Raw genomic sequence first — 18,537 nt, forward strand, 5'->3', positions numbered from 1 at the left:
GATGGCTACTCAATCCTCCTTGCTCTTCCTTCCACCATCATTCCCCCACCAGTCTGCTGTTTAGTACAGTGGCTCTGGCTCCAGCCAGTTCGGGGCCTTTTTTGACCTGCAGTTCCAATACCTTGGAAGCTGGGGTATTAAGAACGTACCCCCCATGCTGGTAACATCTCATGGTGCCGTAGTCCCATGTGGGCAAAGAGCTGTTTGAAATGTGGGAAGTGGGCTGAGGGTTGGGAGACTGCCCTAACCTGCAAAAAGAAAAGGAGGACTTGTGGCACCTTAGAGACTAACAAATTTATTTGAGCATAAGCTTTCGAGAGCTACAGCTCACTTCATCGGATGCATACCTGCAGTGTCTTGTGCACTTGAAGATCCTCAATATCGATAGTTTGGGCCTGGCCTAGTATCTGGGGAAACATCCCGTGTTGCACGTGATCAGCGAGGGGGATAGCACCCTCCAGGCCAGGAGCTTGCAGGTTTGTTTGGAGGCAGACCTCTGACAGCAAAAGCCTCAGCACATGTCCCCTCCAGTCTCTGTGTGAGTGTAGCACAAGGGCCACCTACTGGCCAAACAAGACATAGGCCATGTTTCCATCAGATGTCAAGGGTTTAAGGCCCAACAATGGCTAACTACTTTCACTGAGACCAAGTGCATTTGTGCAGTGTCTGCAGGGCTGTTGCCAGCTATGCTGGGTCATTCTATGGGACACAGCTGGAATGGCAGAAATTCGTAAAACCTCCAACTAGCACTGGGTCCACCGCATATGGGAAGGTACCGAAAGGGCGAGCTTGGAGTTTGTTGCCATTTTGTGTGTTCACAATAGATCACAGGAGAGGAAGGCTGGGGGCTGAGTTTATCTGATGTCTTTCTCCCCCTGGCCAGGGAAGCTGATGCATCCCTCCACTTGAGGAAAACAGATAATGGGTCTGTCTCAAACTGGGCTGCACAGATTTTTGTGTGCCCATCACTGGGGTGGAGACACCAACGGCGTGAAGAACAATCTCTGGAAAGACAATACTCTGTCCCTGCTTCCTGTGATGCTGTAGGTCTGGGTGAGAGAGTAACACTACAAACTGTAAGGGCTTTTGGGGCAGGGGCTGTCTGTCTTTGTACAGAGCCTAGCACACTGGTGCCCTGAACTGATCAACGCCTCTGGCTATATTAGTCCTGATACCTTTGTGAGTACTGCTGACCAATGCCAGGAATTAACCTGAGGCTTTAAGAACCTCTACTTTCCAGCTGTCTCCCCTAGAACAAGACCTACCATACCAATATTTAGCTCTTTATATAGCACTTTTCATTGGTATCCGTCAATGCGCTTTGTAAAGGAAGTCAGTGGTGGTCTATCCCCATTTTACGCAAGGGGAAACTGGTGCAAAGAGAAGTGACTTGCCCAGGTCACCCAGCAGAACTGTGCAGCATGGCTGGCCATGATCCTGTGCTACCTGCACAGGGCCACTTAACCATCTTCGCGGAGACACTCGTGTCCCTTGGCACCTGATAGAAGTGCCAGCCATTCTTTGTTAGTCCAGTAGGTGGCCCTTGTGCTTCACTTTCTGAAGAAGTGGGGTTTTTACCCACGAAAGCTTATGCCCAAATAAATCTGTTAGTCTTTAAGATGCCACCGGACTCTCGTTGTTTTTCTGAACACAGCTTGTTCTCACCTGGCCTTGCATGGTGAACTTTCCAGCTGGTTTAATTGCATGAACCTGAGCTGCTTTACCGTGAAAACCCTCACCCATCCCGCCCCCAAATCCTCCCGCACCTTAAGGGGGCGGAAGAGGGGTGTTATGAAAGAACTAAAGTAGTTTTAGAGTCAAATATTCACTGGGTGGGGTAGCTGTGGCTCAGTTGTGTGGTTATCTTGGCTCCAAACTGCAGCAGCTGTCTTCAGATTCCAGAACAGCATCTTGAGAAACAGACAAAAGGCTTCTTGCACTGAATCCGTGTTATCCCTATAGAAACTTTACCTTTTATTGTTTCTCTACAATTCCACTTTTTGAAAACATCATGCCCCAAACTACTGCATGAAAATTCATCTGACTCTAACAATGCACTGGTCTACCCCCGACCACTCCTTGCTCTGAAACTAACTGACATGGAGGGTATGTGGCAAAGCTCATCTTAAGGTAGGTTTTGGGGTGAGGGAGATTAATGGGTTATCTTTTCCTTTTGTTTAATTAAAGGTCCATTTAGTTACTGTTCTGTGGGGTGGAACCTGCTGCTGCATAATTTCTGGTCTTTGGCTGCGTTTTTAAATAATTGTCAAGCGCTTGGAGGTGATTAAGCCCACATAATTACAATTGAAGGGATGTGCTCTTTATGCTTGTATGAAAGTTCTTACCTGGTTATAGCTCCATAAATTATTAAAGCGTACATATTTGTTAGTATGTGGCCTCTGTGCTGTACAGACAGAGTGAGAGTGTCCCTGCCCCAATGTGCTTACAATCTGAATAAGACATGATGGATGGGGAAACAAAGTGACTTATCCAGAGTCGCACAGCAGGTCAATGGCAGAGTTGGAAATAGACACCCAGAGGCTCTTGATCCTCTTCCAGCATTCTGTGCCCGACTGATGCGTGTGTGTGTGTGTGTGTGTGTGTGTGTGTGTGTGTGTGTGTGTGTATGTATAAATATTTTATTTATTAAAAAAATAAAAAATACACACACACTCTCTCACTCTGATTGGTCTCAATTCTTGTGCTTTACTTTTAGCTGGTGTCCATAGCTCAGCTTCATGGGCTGACCTTAGTGCTTTGGGGTAATTAACTGCTCACCTGTTAATGCTGGTAGTTGCCAGCCTATCCTCCCAACCAATGCTTTGGAGAGGGCATGGTGGGGGAGCAATACATTTCCCAAGGGTTGGATATAGGGGTAGGCAACTGCAGGGGTGCTGGGTTTGGGGGAGAGCGGGGTGCCAGGCTTGCAGATTTACAGATCCTAGCATGCAAATGCATCCTCTTGTATGCCAGGGATAAATCAGTCATGCATCAAAGTCATGAAATGGGCTACAAATGCAATACAACATAAGGTGTTCAAAAGTTTAACAAATGGGGGATGGGCACCATTTGCTCTAGGGCCAGCCCTGCATTTCCTGCGTCTCAGAGGCCAAAGGAACAGCCCTTATTGCTAATAAATGCTCTATTTAGTGGCCCATACACTCAGAGCCAACCTATGAGCTACCTCTGATCTATCCCTGTACAACTGGATCTATCCTCCCCCAGGGGGTAGGGGCACCCCTTCTAAACCATTAGTGGGAGATGTGCAGCTCGCTCCCCTTTCATGTAACTTCACCTCTGAGCTGAATAGCGATGGAAGACCCTAAGCAGGTGCAGATCATAGATTAAGGCCGGAAGGGGGCCACTGAGATCAAGTCTGACCTCCTGTATGCCACAGGCCATAGGACTGCCTTGAGTTACTTCCCATTTGCACTAGAGCTAGAGAGTTTCTCTTAGAAAAACATCCAATCTTGATTTACAAGTTGCCAGTGGGGGAGGATCCACCACAGCCCTGGGGCAGTTGTTGCCATGGCTAATTACTCCCTGTAAAAAATGTGCACCTTTTTGTTTCCTGTCTGAATTTGTTTAGCCTCACTGGGTCTTGTTAATACCTTTGTCTGCTTTATAGAAGAGCCCAGGATCTCATCCCCTTTTAACCATCTCGTTGCTAAGCTAAACACATCGAGCTCCTCTGCGTCTCACTATCAGGCCTGTTTTCTCATCTTTTATTCATTCTTGTGGCTCTTCTCTGAACCCTCTCCAATTGATTAACATCCTTCTTGAAGTGTGGACATCAGAGCTGGACACAGGATCCCAGCAGCGATTGCACCAGTGCCAAACACAGAGGTAAAATCACCTCCCTCCTCCTACTCAAGATTCCCCCTGTTGATGCATCCAAGGATCATGCTAGCCCTTTCGGCCACACGCTTTCACTGGGAGCTCATGTTCAGCTGATTATCCACCGTCATCCACGGGTCTTTTCAGAGTCACTGCTTCCCAGGATCGAGCCCCTTCTTCCCCCCCCCCCCATCCTGTAAGCATAGCCTGCGTTCTTTGTTCCTAAAGATATACACTTAACATGGGGCTGCATATTGTTTGCTTGTGCCTAGCTTACCAAGTGATGCAGCTAACTCTGTCTCAGAGACCTGTCCTCTTCAATACTACTCCCCTGGTCAGAGATGACCTGAGGGGGCACAACCCTGGAACAGCTCAAGTCACATACCCCCTCCTAGAAAGCAGCGGCCCCTCCCTGCAGCTCCTAACTGTTCCTCCTGCCTCGGCCGGCTCAGCTGCCCTGCGCACCATGTCACCGAGCAATGGGGGGAGGGAGGGGGCTACATGACCCACATACCTGCCCCATGCATCACCTCTGCCCCCCAGTCTTGGTATCAGCTGCAAATGTTCAGTAATGATTGTCATCTTCCAGGTCATTGATGAAAATGTTAAAACTGCTCCCCACGGGACCCCCCTAGAAACACACCCGGCACGGTGATGGTTTCCCCATTGATGGTTACAGTTGGCAACAGCTAGCCGCACTGATAGCGATGGGAGGATCAGTTCTTAGCTCTTGGGGCCTAAATCGGGAAGGAATGTGCATGGTGCAGGCTTGTGTGGGCCGGTGGTGGATGCTCTTGGGCTGGGCAACGTGCTCAGAATGCTGCAGCCAGGGGCCTGGATTGCACTATTTCCATAAACTTTCCTCCACCTGCGACCAGCTGATCTCCAGGGCCTTCACGGCTGTGCAGAGAGCACAGCGTCCTCTGCTCCTTGCGCAACAGGAGCTCGCCTTCATTGAAGTAACTGATGCTAACTGTTGCAAGTGCCACCTTCTGCAGGGGGCGATAATTACGTGCACTGAGCCAGTCTATCACACCACCTTGCAGACCGAGCAGAACAGTGTCGCCAACCCTGGCTCGTAGCAGAGAGAGGATCTTTGCATGCTGCCAGCTGGCACCCTGGGGCAGCAGCTTCCTGTCCAACACCGCTGAGACATCCCCCTAGGATATCATTAGCTATGACTTTTACGTACGCCAGTGCTGTGCAAGCTCTTGCAATGAGTGCTGGGGAAGGGCGTGCAACCTTTTAATACAGAGAGGGATTGCACCTGGCACTTCAGATTTCCTTCCCCCCCCCCGTTTCTGAGTCTGTTAAAAGCAGCGTGGCAGCCGTGCTGGGTGTCTGGTAGCTTCTCAGAGGGCTGCCCCGCTGGGGAAATGAGGGCAGGTCGTACCCTGGGCAGTGTATATATTAAAAAGATTCCCCAATGCTTGCTTAGTCTGCAATAGCTCTCTCCTCCCTACACCCCCCCAAAGGAGAAGTGGGGAGCTGCTCCCTGGGAGGGGCTGATGAAGGCCTGAAGATTGGGCTCCAGCAGCTGTTGCCTGAAGTTCCCCTTCCCCCCAGGGCCCAGTAGAAACGCTATTGCGTATATTAAGGCCATGTTGCTTTACAAAAGGAGGGGGTTTTTTTTGTTTAAAACCACTAGTGCTGGCACTAAAATCCTCCAGTCTTCGGCCTCAGCCCATCTGCCTGGAGCTTGCACCCTGGTCTCGGTCTGCAGCTGCAGTGTGTGTGTAAGGTGATGACCAGCCTCTGTAGCAATGTCGGAGGGGGATAGGGGGGTGAGCTCTGGTTCTTCGTGGAACCCTTTTGCCCATCAGAGTTGGCAGCAACAAGGGCCGGGTTCAATATCTAGGGGATCCATTCCAATAACACAATGCAAACCGGCTCGAGCCCCCACCTAGTGACCTGGGACAAATATATACCACCCCCGCTGGGCGTCTCCAAGAGGCAATACTTCCCCTCTCGCAAGCACATAGTCTGAGTGTAGCAAAAAGCCTTTTAATAACAGAGAGAAACAATGTGGTATTATGTTGGGGAAACACCACGAACAGGATTCATAACACAACCCATGAGCAAAAAAAAAACCCACCCCAAGCAAATTGGGGCATGCCCCTTTCCCTTTGGTTCTTGAGTCCAGCAACCCCAAATCACCCAAAGTCCAGTGACCCAAAAGTCTCTGTCCCTGGTCAGGGCAGCCCCAGAGTTCGAAAGTTTATCTGCGGAGCTTTACCTCCCAACCTGGGTGGAGATGGGACGGGGGTAAGAGGCACCTTACATGATCTGAAGCTGACCGCCCCACAGCTCCATAGGCCTTCGCTCCGCTCCGCTCCGCCAGCTGCCCCACGAACTCCTTCGCTCAGCTCAGCTCCGCTCGGCGGCCCACAAGCAGCTCCTGCCATCCCATGAACTGCTCCACCAGCCTGCCCACAAGGCACTCCAGCCGTCCCGCGAACTGCTCCACAATATATCTTCAGGCTCCCCCACTACTTAACACAACGCTCAGTGATTTCAGCTCTTAGTCAGTTCAGCTTTTTGGTGAATTCAGCTTGTAGTAGGGGAGCCTCAGTGCTGGTGCACCATTAGCCCAAAGTGAGCTCAGCAGCCTGTAACTAGACTCCTAATGGAACCAAAATTAGCTCTGATAGTCTACAGTAGAGAGAGGAGGAAGTGCAATTAGCATGTAAAGCCCTCACCAAGAGGCCCACACCACCAAGTATTAATACTTGTCCCCAGCCTCTCTCAATTCACAGAGTTTTGGAACCCATGACCCTTGCCTAGCGAGTGCCACTTAGTTGATGGTGAGTCCCTCCATCATAACAAAAGGCCAAGTACAGTTCCAAGCACAGTTCCCATAATCAGGGTAATAACAATTTATTCTTCCTGCCCCAATAACAGAGACACTGGGGATCCCACAGCAGCCAAAGTGACCATTTGGGCAGCTATGGCCTCATTCTAGGCGGGGTGGGTGTGCCTATGCAAATGAGATCGGCCCCTGAAGTTCTTTTCCACAACTTGCCACACCTCACCACCAGATGTCAGGGTGGAGTTCATCCTGACACTGCTTACATCCGTACTTCTAGCAAAAGTGACTGAGTTGGGATCGGCCCAGAGGGCTGCAAAACTCAGGAGCGAGAGAGACTCCGAGTCTAGGAGCTCGGGTTCTTTTTGTCTAGACGCCTGTGGTTATGCTAACCCCCCATATCGGTCAAACAAGGCATGGGGCCTCATTTCCCGGGAGCTCCTCCCAGCGGAGTTTCTCGAAGCACTTCCCATGTGATGATCCTCACCAGGAGCTAGGTGAGCGCCGGGATCCCAGGTTTAGATAGGGTGGAAATGGAGATGTAGATCGGTGCAGTGACTCACTCAGGGCAGCGGGGCCACATGGAGGGAGTCTTTGCGACCTCGCTCTTTGCTTTAAGCATGTGACCGTCCTTCCTCCCTTCGGGGAAAACCGTCTGGAAGTAGCTCCTGAATGTGCTTGGGTGCCTTCTAATGTCCCTTATCTTTAAGCCCTGTACTAGCTAGACAGCAGGCGGATAGGAAGGAGGAAGTCCGGGCAGAATCTGACCTCCTGCACCAATCCGGCGTGTCTGCTCTCTGCTTGGCATGGTGTTTTGTGTTCTTAAGTCCTATTGGGCTCAGTGCTGTTCCTCCAGACCTGCCACTTTCCAGTAGCACCGTGGGAATGTCACCCCTTCCTTTGAGGTGAAGCCTGGCCCGGGGGAGGAGGGCACGCCTTTCTCTCCTCCACTGTGCACGCTGCCTGGGCTGAAGAGAACAAAGTCCCTGTCTCCACAGGGCTCTGGAGCCTAGCAGCGGGGTCTCGGGGTGGATCCTAGCCCCAGGGGGAAGCTAGCACAGCAAGCTAGGGCGTGCAGGGATTGGTGGCACGCTGGCCCATGCACCAGGTTCTCTGTTAGCTGAAGGGTCCCTAGGACTTTCAGGTGCAACTCCAGGGAGTGCTTGGGACTGTGATCTAGCCTAGGGCTAGCAAAAGCCCTGATAACCATGGACCCTCCGCCGCCGCGAGGTAACCTCCAGACCAAACATGAAATCACACTTGGCCGTGGCTGCTCTCTGGGCATCCTACAGTAGCTGAGCACTCAGTCAGGGTCTCTAGGGTGCGGTCCGGCCACCCTCCCCTCTGTTTGGCCCCAGGGGCACAGACAGGCAGGGGTGGGGCAGCCCTTTCTCCTGCTCCCACTAAGATGACCACGTCCCAGAGGGCCAGGATGGAACTTCCCAGGCTTGGAGGGAAGTTGGCAATGAGTTGCCTTCGTCTCTGGCTCCCCTGTAGCGGCAGGGAGGCGGGGGGAAGTTACCCTTCCACTCCTGTCCCCATGACCTTATCTGTCGGTTGCAAAGGACCTGCCAGCCTGCGAGAGACCCACAGCGGTGTGTCACGCTTGGCACTGCAGTGGGGTTAAAGCCAGCTGGGATCAAAGGGCAGAGAAATGCAGTTGTAACTGTCTGCCTGTCTCTCCCTGACCCGCAGATCGTGGGAAGCTGTTACAGAGCCTGGCTTTGGAGCTCAAGCGGTTGAGACGTGGGGGGTTGCTCCAGAGGGCATGGGATCAAACGCCAAAGGCGACCATGGCACCCCCAAAACCGCAGGCTGGACCCGGAGTGAGCGTGCCTGACTCCTGGAGCTGTATCCAGGGGGTGACGTCCCCCCATTTGTGGGCCGGGGCAGGAAGATGCAGCTGGCTGGGTCCGCAGTGCAGTCCAGGCCCTGCTGATGCCATGCAGTGGAGCTGAGGGACGGGGCCGGATGAAGCTCAGGCGCAGGGGTTCCCGAGCAACTTCAGCCCCTGGGGCTTGGCGAAGCAGGGCCCAGGGAAGGGGGGGCCATGCGGGGGGAGGGGCTGCTGCAGCTGCAGCGCCGCGGATGAGGTCGAAGCAGTAACTCCAGCTCGTACTAAATAATTCAGGCTCTGCGGCTCTGCGGTGCTGGCGGCGCGGGCCAGGCACCGGGCTCCAGCTGGGATGATGTCATCTAGGCTTGACAGGCCTGAGCCAAGATACCGGGTCATGTGACACACACCCCCCCCCGAAGGAACGTGCTGCAGCACCTCCCGGATTGCTCTGCTGTACCAAGGGGCTCATTTCCCAGCCCCCCGCCCAGCTTTGACACCAGGCAGCTGCAGATGCCCCTTGGTGCTCGTGACTGAGGGCCTAGCTGGCCTTGGTCTCCCTGGCCCCAGTGGGGGACCCCCCCCCCCCCCCCCCCCCCCGCCCACTCCGGGGCATCTCTCCTGCATGATGCTGGAATCGGCCTGGACCCTCATCTAAAAGCCCCACTTCTCTCTGCTGTAGGTGGAAGGCAGCCCCGGAGCTGCCGTTGGCATATAAGCCCTGAGGCCAGGGCAGCGGAAGGGTCCCTCAGCCCAGCCTGTGGCTATTGCACCCCCAGCCCCAACCCGGAGGTATCTGCTCCAGCGAGCAGCCGGGGCTCGCTCTCAATGGCCCGTTCAGTCCTTGGCCACTGGGTCGGCCTCTGGCCACGGAACGTGACTGGCCCCTGTACGCTGCAAACGGGCCGCAGCTCCCCGGACCCAGCTCATTTCAGATAAGGGCCCCCACGCAGCCAGCCGCAGGGTATAGCTTTCCCCGCAGCCAGCCCAGGCTGGACCCGACCCGGTAACACGCTGGAGAACGGCTGCACGGCGTGTCTCCGATCACCTGCCCCATCCCACACACCCCACCTGGAAAGGCCTTTACAGAGATGCTGTGCAAGGCTCTGTTTATTCCTAGGAGATCAGATGAGATGATCTAGTCCTGTTTGGCCTCGCACTCCATGCTGTGCTGGCCAAAGCCTGACCCCCATGCTGGGGCTGCAGCATTTCCTGTTCCCCCAGGTTTATTTCATAGCTGCCCTGAGCTCGGGGCCAGGCTGAGGTCCCTGGAGGGTCCAGTGTTGTGTTTGTGCCGGGGGGTGGCGTGCGTGGGTGTGGAGGAGACTAGTGGGAGGGAAGCATGGTTCCCCGTGAGCAACACGAGTGTAATCCCCCATAGCTGCAGCCTCCGTCTTTGCTGCGCCCACTGCCCGGCGCCCTCCCCAGCGGAGGGCCATTCTGGCAGGGCAGGCTGGGTCTCCGGGGGCGGCTCCTCCCCGGCTTGCGTCAGGCCTGGCTGAAAAGGACGCACACAGCAGGCTTACGGCAGGTCCTTTGTCCAGATCTGACACCCAGCCGCTTAACGCGGTGAAGTGAGGTCAGCCCGACTGGGTCAGGCCCAGGCACCTGTTGCCGGGGGAACGTTCCCACTCCGGGGAAAACCCCGGCACCGGGGAGCAAAGAGCCCATGGGACCCAACCGGCAGCTGTGTGGAGGCATCTGGCTGCACGGAGCCACTGCCTTTAAGAGGCCACTGGTTTTATTTTGAAAGCCCTCGATTAAGCTCCTGCCCCTGCAGCTAACAAACCCAGAACCACTCGCCTTGGGGCAAGCAAGAGAAGCCTGGGGTTTTTGGACTGGGAGATCCTGGCTTCTCCCCGGCTTATAGCTGGCCTGGCTTCTACTGCTGGTCCCCGCTCTGCGAGCATGGGCATGTTGTCTCCCTGCTCTGTGCCTCTGGCTCCCCTCCATCCTTCACCTGTCTTGTCTGTTAGACTCTCAGCTCTTCAGGGCAGGCCTGTCTCTCTGTGTGGTCCTGGTCTCAACTGGGACTTCCATAATACAAATCATAAATCTCCAGCATTACAAGGGGAAGGGATAGCTCAGTGGTTTGAGCCTCGGCCTGCTAAACCCAGGGTTGTGAGTTCAATCCTTGAGGAGGCCATTTAGGGATCTGGGGGTTGGACTAGATGACCTCCTGAGGTCCCTTCCAGCCCTGATAGTCTATGATTATGATTGTAACCCAACCAGCAGCATCAGGAGCTGCTGCTTGCTGAGAACTCCTCCATCCAGCCTTCCTCTGGTGCTGCCCGATGTCCTGAGACTTGAGGCAGAGCTGAGAGCTCCCCACAAAGCCTGCGTCCCAGCGGGGTGGTTCAGCTCGATGCCTTTGACCCCTGGCTGGAGATGGCTGCACGAGGCTTTAGGAGAAGGCCCTGCTGGTGGATCGAGGCCACCTCAGGCCAGCCCTGGGTGGCGTGGCTGTAGGTGTGCCTGGCTCGCTGACCCTTCCTGTGCACGGGAAATCGAGAACACGGATGATACCTGAGCCTGCTCTACTCAGCCAGGCGCTGCAGGCTCTGGTTACTTCCTGCAGCTCCCCCCCCGGAGCTGGAAAAAGGGCCGTCAGCTCCGGGCAGATTGGTGGCCATTACTAATGCATGATGAGCTGATGGAGAAAGGAACTCAGCCTGCGTGTTGAGACCTGGGGCCAGGCTGCTTTCCGGTGAGCCAGAGCAATGGCACAGAGCAGCATTGCTTGGGCATAAAGGGCTGCCTCTCTCTGCCCCGTGGCAGCTTCGTGAACGCAGGCTGGGGTCTCTGCGGTGCTGTGATCCCATTTGTTAAATGCTCACCTTTCGCACCGCCACCGACCCTCCCTCTCGCCCAAGGAGTTCTAAGCCCCTGAGGTTATGTCTACACAGCCACAAACCTTAGAGCTGGTCAGCTGACCCGGGCTTCTGCTGCGGGGCTAAAAATGCCTGTGTCAACGTTCCCACATGGGAGGGTGACCAGACAGCAAGTGTGAACAACTGGGACAGGGGGTGGGGGGTAATAGGCGCCTCTAAAGATCAGGACTGTCCCTATAAAATGAGGACATCTGGTCACCCTACCGCTTGGGCTCTGAAGCCCAGCAGTGGGCAGGGAGTGGCTCTCAGAGCTTGATCTCCAGCCCAAGTGGGAACGTCTACACTGCCAGTGCCCAGCTGTAACCACTCGGCGACATTGCCACAATGTGTGCTTCGTGGAGCAGTGGCTTCAGCACATGGCCTGTGTGAGACGCAGCATGAACTGGGCAGGACGTGGTACCCAGAGCTGGGCGCTCTCCCAGACAGCATCCACGGTCCGGCGCACGGCTGCAGCTCACATTCCCTGTCACGTCAAGGTCATTCGTGCTGCTGCGACAACCTCCTCTTGCCCATGCGTCTGGCAATCTACCACCAAAATCACCTTACAGGCCCGTTGTGACCACATCATTCCCTCTCCTTAAGTGCCCCCCGCAGGTTCCCCCTTGTTCATGCTCTTTGGCCTGGCCTTCACAGGCCAACCTCGCTCCTCCCACACCCATGCCTCTGACCCTGTCTGCTTCATGGCCTCCCTCTTCCCCAACCTCCCTTGTTCTTGAAGTTCTTTCTCCCACTCCTGGCGTATTCCACGCTCCACGCTGTGCTTTAGACACCCTCCTGCCATCTGTGCACCGAGCTGCCTCCATCGCCTGAAATTCCCCTTCCCTAAGACGCCTTCCTGCCTTCCCCTCGATGAGAAGGGAGTTAATTCAAGTATCTTGCAGAGCCGTGGAGCGGTGCCTGTCCCTTACCTAGCAATCGTATGTCACGGGCTAGCTTGAAGCACCCTGTCCCATTCGCAGGTGGTCAGTCCACTGGGAAAGGGTTGAGTAGGTTCTGCTGAGTCACTGGAATGAGTGACTCTGTCCCACCTGGACATAAGGGAGGTAGGTGTGGCTTTCTAGCAGGAGAGTATCTAGAGTGTGGGCTGAGCAGTCTGCCAGGAGGAACTGCAGGAAAAGCCAAGTCAGGGGAGAAGGTTAGAGCTCAACTTTCTTGTCACTTATCTCGTCGTTGATTTCTTAATTGAGAAATCCAGACTCCAGGAGAGGAGTCTGGGCTGGGATTGCAGAACAGCTTGGGAAATAAATTGTTCTTGCAGCCCTTGTCCCACCTGCCTCTTCCCCACCTGTTTTGTTACTTTATGGCCATCACTTGTCTCCTGTCTATATTCCTTTTGGGGCAGGGCCGTGTCTCTGCGTGGTTGTGTGAAGCACCCAGTGTGCCGGTGGATGCTTGTAGGAGTAACCATTTTGCAGCACCCAGGTGCAGACTGAGAACCCTCCCCCAGCTTTTCCAGGGCTGAAAGTAACTTAAAGGACTTACCAGTACGCAGGATCGGGGTCCTGAGCAGGGGGGTGGGGCCTCGACTGGAAGGGGCGGGGCCTCAACCAGAAGAGGCGGGCCCTTTAAATCCCCAGGCCCTTTAAATAGTGATTTAAAGAGCCAGGGGCTCCACTGTGGTAGCTACAGCCAGGAGCCCCGGGCCCTTTAAATCACCACTGGAGCTCTGGGGCTCTGGCAGTGGGGCTCTGGCTGCAATTTAAAGGGTCCGGGGCCTGGGGAAGCTGCCCCATGTTGGTAAGGTCAGCTGTGTACCAGCTCTTGCTGGTACGCCGTACCAGACCATACCGGGTTTACTTTCACCTCTGTGCTTTTCCCATTCCATCCTGCAGCATATGGGCCTCTCCTGGAGTTGCCATGTGCTTCCTCTTCTCTTCAGATCAGCTGGTGGCTGCTTCACACACCTTCCCCAAATGGGCTTCTCTGGTTCTCTGCTCTCTCTGGTGCTGGGGGCAATAGAAGTCTATCTCCCACTCCCACAGAAAGCGGCTATTCCCGCCCATCCCCTCAGTGGTGGAAGCAGGGTAGATAGACTTGCTCGGTAAGTTAGCTGTCCCTGGTGTGCCTCAGTAGCCAGCTCCAGGAGAAGGAAGCCTGGAGCCAGTCTTCAAAGCTGACCTTTCTCACCACAACCTGCATCTGCAATTTGCTTTCCCAGCAAGAAAATATGATGCTGGCAACTGTTTCATAGATTCATAGATACTAAGGTCAGAAGGGACCATTATGATCATCTAGTCTGACCTCCTGCACAATGCAGGCCACAGAATTTCACCCACCCACTCCTGTGAAAAACCTCTCCCCTATATCTGAGCCATTGAAGTCCTCAAATTGTGGTTTAAAGACTTCAAGGAGCAGAGAATCCTCCAGCAAGTGACCCGTGCCCCATGCTACAGAGGAAGGCGAAAAACCTCCAGGGCCTCTTCCAATCTGCCCTGGAGGAAAATTCCTTCCTAACCCCAAATATGGCGATCAGCTAAACCCTGAGTATATGAGCAAGATTCACCTGCCAGATACTACAGAAAATTCTTTCCTGGGTAACTCAGATCCAACCCCATCTAACATCCCATCACAGGCCATTAGGCCTATTTACCATGAATATTTAATTACCAAAATCATGTTTCTCCTGTAGCCAAAATGAGTCAACTCATGGGGGGTTTCCTTCCCTTGAGGACAAGCTGATCAGATTTGGCTACAGCTAGGCAAACCACTTGTAATGACCATCATGTTAGTTGTCACTGGGGATGGAATCTGGGAATCTCCGAGACTAAATCAGGAGCCCCTTGGGTTTGAGCTAAAGATCTGAGTCCCGTAGCAGAGAGCTGCAGTGAGTAGTGCTGGACAGGAAATGGGTTTCTCATCCTGCTACAATTGTCAAGGTTCTGAAAAATGTTTCCATCTTGAAACAGGATGGAACCTCAATCTTGAATGTTTCTGCAAACTGGCGAGCCAAACGTTTTTTGTTGGGTTTTTTTGGTTCAGATAGATTTAAAAATATCTTGTTCTGATTTTGACCTTTTTTTAGTGCAAATTAAGTTAAATTTCAAAACAAAAAATTGTTTAAAAATGAAAAACCAAAACCTTTCATTTTGTGAATGTCAGATGGCACGTGTGATCATTTTTGGGAAAAAAAAAGCAACACTTTTTTGAGTTGGGAAATTTGTTGAAACTGACCCATTCCCCTGGAACAGTTCAGATTTTGACAAATTGGCATTTTTTGACCAAAAAAAAAAAAGTTTAAACAAAAAATTTCCAACCAGTTTTAGCAGAGATGTTTACTTGCAGTTCTATCACTCAGCCACTAGATGTCTCCATGCTGTATAGAGTTCCAGCAGGGTGTTGTTCCTGGTAAACAAGCTAGATCAAGCTGGAATGGGAGCAGTGTGGAAGGCTGTTAATTTGTGTCTGTAATATTTAGTTGTTCATTAAATGTCTCCTGTTTAAGAGGGACTGTGAGTCCATGAATCAAGACAGGAATCATTGCTAACGTATCCTGTGTAGGTCACGTATAGATGGGGGAGAATCATTGGTTGCGTGTTCATAGCCAACAACTTTGTCATTGAATTTAGTCTGGTTTTTCAGTTCACAATCATCTGCCCCCAGATACCGATCTTTTTTTAAAACACATTTGTTCATTATCTTACCATGAGGCATGGCGGTGGGAGAAGCAGTCAAATGGGGCGCCCAGACTGGCTGTGTTGGCAAAGAGGAGAATGGCAATGTGCTAAGAAATGAAGGCCAAGGGATGAGAAGGGGCAGATTAACGAGAAGAAGAAGCTTGCACTTGATATGGTGGAGGAGGAGGACCCAGTAGTGAGACATCAGAGAAATACACTGGGATGGGAGACTGGAGCAGGGAATCATTGATGTGAAGATGGCATTGAACACAAGAACGGCCATACTGGGTCAGACCAAAGGTCCATCTAGCCCAGTATCCTGTCTTCCCACAGTGGCCAGTGCCAGGTGCCCCAGAGGGAATGAACAGAACAGGTAATCATCAACCGATCCATCCCCTGTCGCCCATGCCCAGCTTCTGACAAACAGAGGCTAGGGACACCATCCCTGCCCATCCTGGCTAATAGCCATTGATCCTCCATGAATTTATCTATTTCTTTTTTGAACCCTTTTATAGTCTTGGTCTTCACAACATCCTCTGGCAAGGAGTTCCACAGGTTGACTGTGCATTGTGTGAAGAAATACTTCCTTTTGTTTATTTTAAACCTGTTGCCTATTAATTTCATTAGGTGATCCCTAGTTCTTGTGTTATGAGAAGGAGTAAGTAACACTTCCTTATTTACTTTCTCCACAGCAGTCATGATTTTATAGACCTCTATCATATCCCCCCTTAGTCTTCTCTTCCAAACTGAGAAGTCCCAGTCTTATTAATCTCTCCTGATACGGAAGCTGTTCGATGCCCCTAATAATTTTTGTTGCCCTTTTCTGAATCTTTTCCAATTCCCGTATATCTTTTTTGAGATGGGGCGACCACATCTGCACGCAGTATTCAAGAGGTGGGCCTACTGATTGAACTGATTAGATCACCCAGAGAGAGGGTTTGGAGCGAGAAAGGGAGGGTGCCAAGGACAAGAGCCCCGTGGGAAATTGAGAGAGGGGAGGAGGACCCAGCGAAAGAGATGCTGAAAGCACGGCTAGAGGCAGGAGGTGAGCTAGGAGAGGGCCGTGCTGTGAGAGCCAAGGGTGGGCAATATTAGAGAGAATGGGGGAGATGATGCAGGATGGAACAGAGAAGCCAGAGACCTTAACAAGAGCAGTGGCGAGGGCAGAAGCTGGAATTGTGCGTGGACCAAGGATGGAGAAACTAAGACAAGGAGACAGTGCATCTGCATGGATGGGAATGGCTTCCCCTCGCTGCTGTCCACTGCTTGATTTGAACCCACAGTCCAGCAGGGCAAGTCTCCCAGCCATCGTCCTAGCCCCTGGCTTACAGCATCCACCCCTCTGTCGAGGGATGGAGACTGCCAATCCTTACCCTGGTCTCCAGTATTCCCGCTAGTCCTTTGTCTTCCAGTAATTAACACCTTCAGCACCGCAGAGCCAGTTCCCAGACTGTAGCCCAGCAGAGCGGTGTTCTGTGGGGGGGGTTGTAACAATGTTCTTTCTTGAAGGCTACAGACGTAGGACGCTTTGATGCCTGCCCACCCCCAGCTCCCACCCTCTTCCCACCAGGGTAGGAGTAAGGTCCTGAGCCTGAGAGCAGGGGCGCGGGAACAATTTGTAAAGTGGGGGTGCTGAGAGCCAATGAACCGAGCTGCAAACCCTGTATATAATGGAATATAGTATATAGTTCTAGCACCTATGCATGAGGAGACGATTATGGGATTTTGAGCCCTGCTGATGCTGCTGTTGTTGGGATTATTAATTAGGGGACTTGTCTAGCATGACCGCCTCTGCTTGTCATTATCGGAGGCCATCTCTCGTGCCGGCTGTGTTACAGCGAGGGATACATGATACTGAAATATTTATGGGGGCTCAGACACAGAGAAGGAATGAAGTCACCTTGTGGGGGGAGCGGCAGAGCAGAAAAATCTCCCTGTGACTTCTTGGTATTGGTCTTAGGCTGCGGGGACCAAGGGATGGTCACAGCTGCATGGGATTGGCACAGCTGTGGGCAACGTCCGGGCATCACCCTTGGCTGCTCGTCTCTGTGTTTGTGAAATAAAGAGCTCAAATGGTCCGGCTTTTGAAATGCAGCGAGGATGAGTTGTTACTCTTGGAATGGCAGCCCACTCCATTCCACTGTTACTAGAGTATTAGCCAAGTGCACGGGGACAGGGTAGAATAGCAAGTGTCCCTTAGGTGTCTCAGTCTGGCTCGCTTTCCTACCTTTTCCCTTGTTGGTACAGGTTATTGGGACACCCTGTGAACTTACACTCACTTTTCACAGTCAAACTTGCAATGAGGGCAAATGGGTAGGCCCAGTTCTCACAAGAGGCCCTCCGTGGGCGAGCCCCCCTCTGCTTCCTGTACGCATCGGAGTCACTCCCAGTCCAGATCTCCCTTCGCTGGTAATAACACTACCTTGGTCCTAGAGAGCCTGCGGGCTGGGGATCTCAAAGCGCTGGGCAAACACTAAGGAAGTAAGCTTTCAGCAAATGCTTTTACCCTTGCGAAAAGTGTTACTGCCAAAGGCCAGGCACACTGCCACTCACAACAGCGTCCAGGGCGAGGAATCCTGCTAGCGAGCTAAGTACGTAAAGGCCCGATCCAAAGCCCTTTGAAGTGTTTCCTCTGATTTCAATAGGCTTTGGATCGGGTGTCTAGGTACCTAGCCCTCCCTGTAGATTTCCTAGTGTCTGCTGGAGCTGGGGTCTTTTCCTACAGACAAAGAGATGAGAATAAAGGGTGTATGGGAAAGGAAATTGATCCCTTCCCCTGGGGCCTGCAGGCAGGGAGAAGCTCCGCCAGACCTTTTGATTGGGGGAGAGGGGGAAGGTTCTTCCCATTGACAAGCCACCCTATCAGTGTGGTGACTCTGTGCAAGGCCAAGAGCTGCTTCCAGTTGATGGTGGGTCTCCATGGTTCATTGTTACTGAGAGACTTCAGTGCTTACATTGGTAACTCAGGCACACTGTTCCCAGACCTCACGTCTACCCCTCCTACCATGGGATTCAACCAGAAGAGCTTGCCTACAAGGCCGGCCACACCCTATATTTGATCTTGGTGTTGGGGGCCTGGGAATCGCTCTCCACTCTGGTCAAACAACTACTGCCTTGCTGTAGGGAATATGGCCCAACCGTGCTAGTGGACCCCTCATGGCTCTCCCTTCTCAGAGAGGATAGAACCCAGCCAAGGGACCAAGCTGCTTATGACCTTGTGGAACCCTACAGCTGCCTGCAGTCCATGACCACTGACCTACCGCCCCCAACATACCCCTTCCCTTCCCCTCCCCTGCCCCCTGTAGCACAACACAGCTCACAGAGACCTGGATGAGGATCATCAAAACCCTAGCCAGACAGAGCAGATGCTGGCAGGAAAGAGAAAACAGTGAATCTAAATTCATCACATCTCCCTGGACCAAAGGCGCCCGCCCCCCTTGAGCAAGGCGGTTCGCCGTCTCTGGGCCTGCCAGACTCAGCTGATCCACAGGGCATCTGTAGTTAGAAATATTGGCCGAAGGCGACGGCCCTTCCTGTTGAATGAAGACCACAGTG

This window comes from Natator depressus, chromosome 1 (assembly GCF_965152275.1).
Source record: "Natator depressus isolate rNatDep1 chromosome 1, rNatDep2.hap1, whole genome shotgun sequence".
In the NCBI taxonomy this organism is placed as follows: domain Eukaryota; kingdom Metazoa; phylum Chordata; order Testudines; family Cheloniidae; genus Natator; species Natator depressus.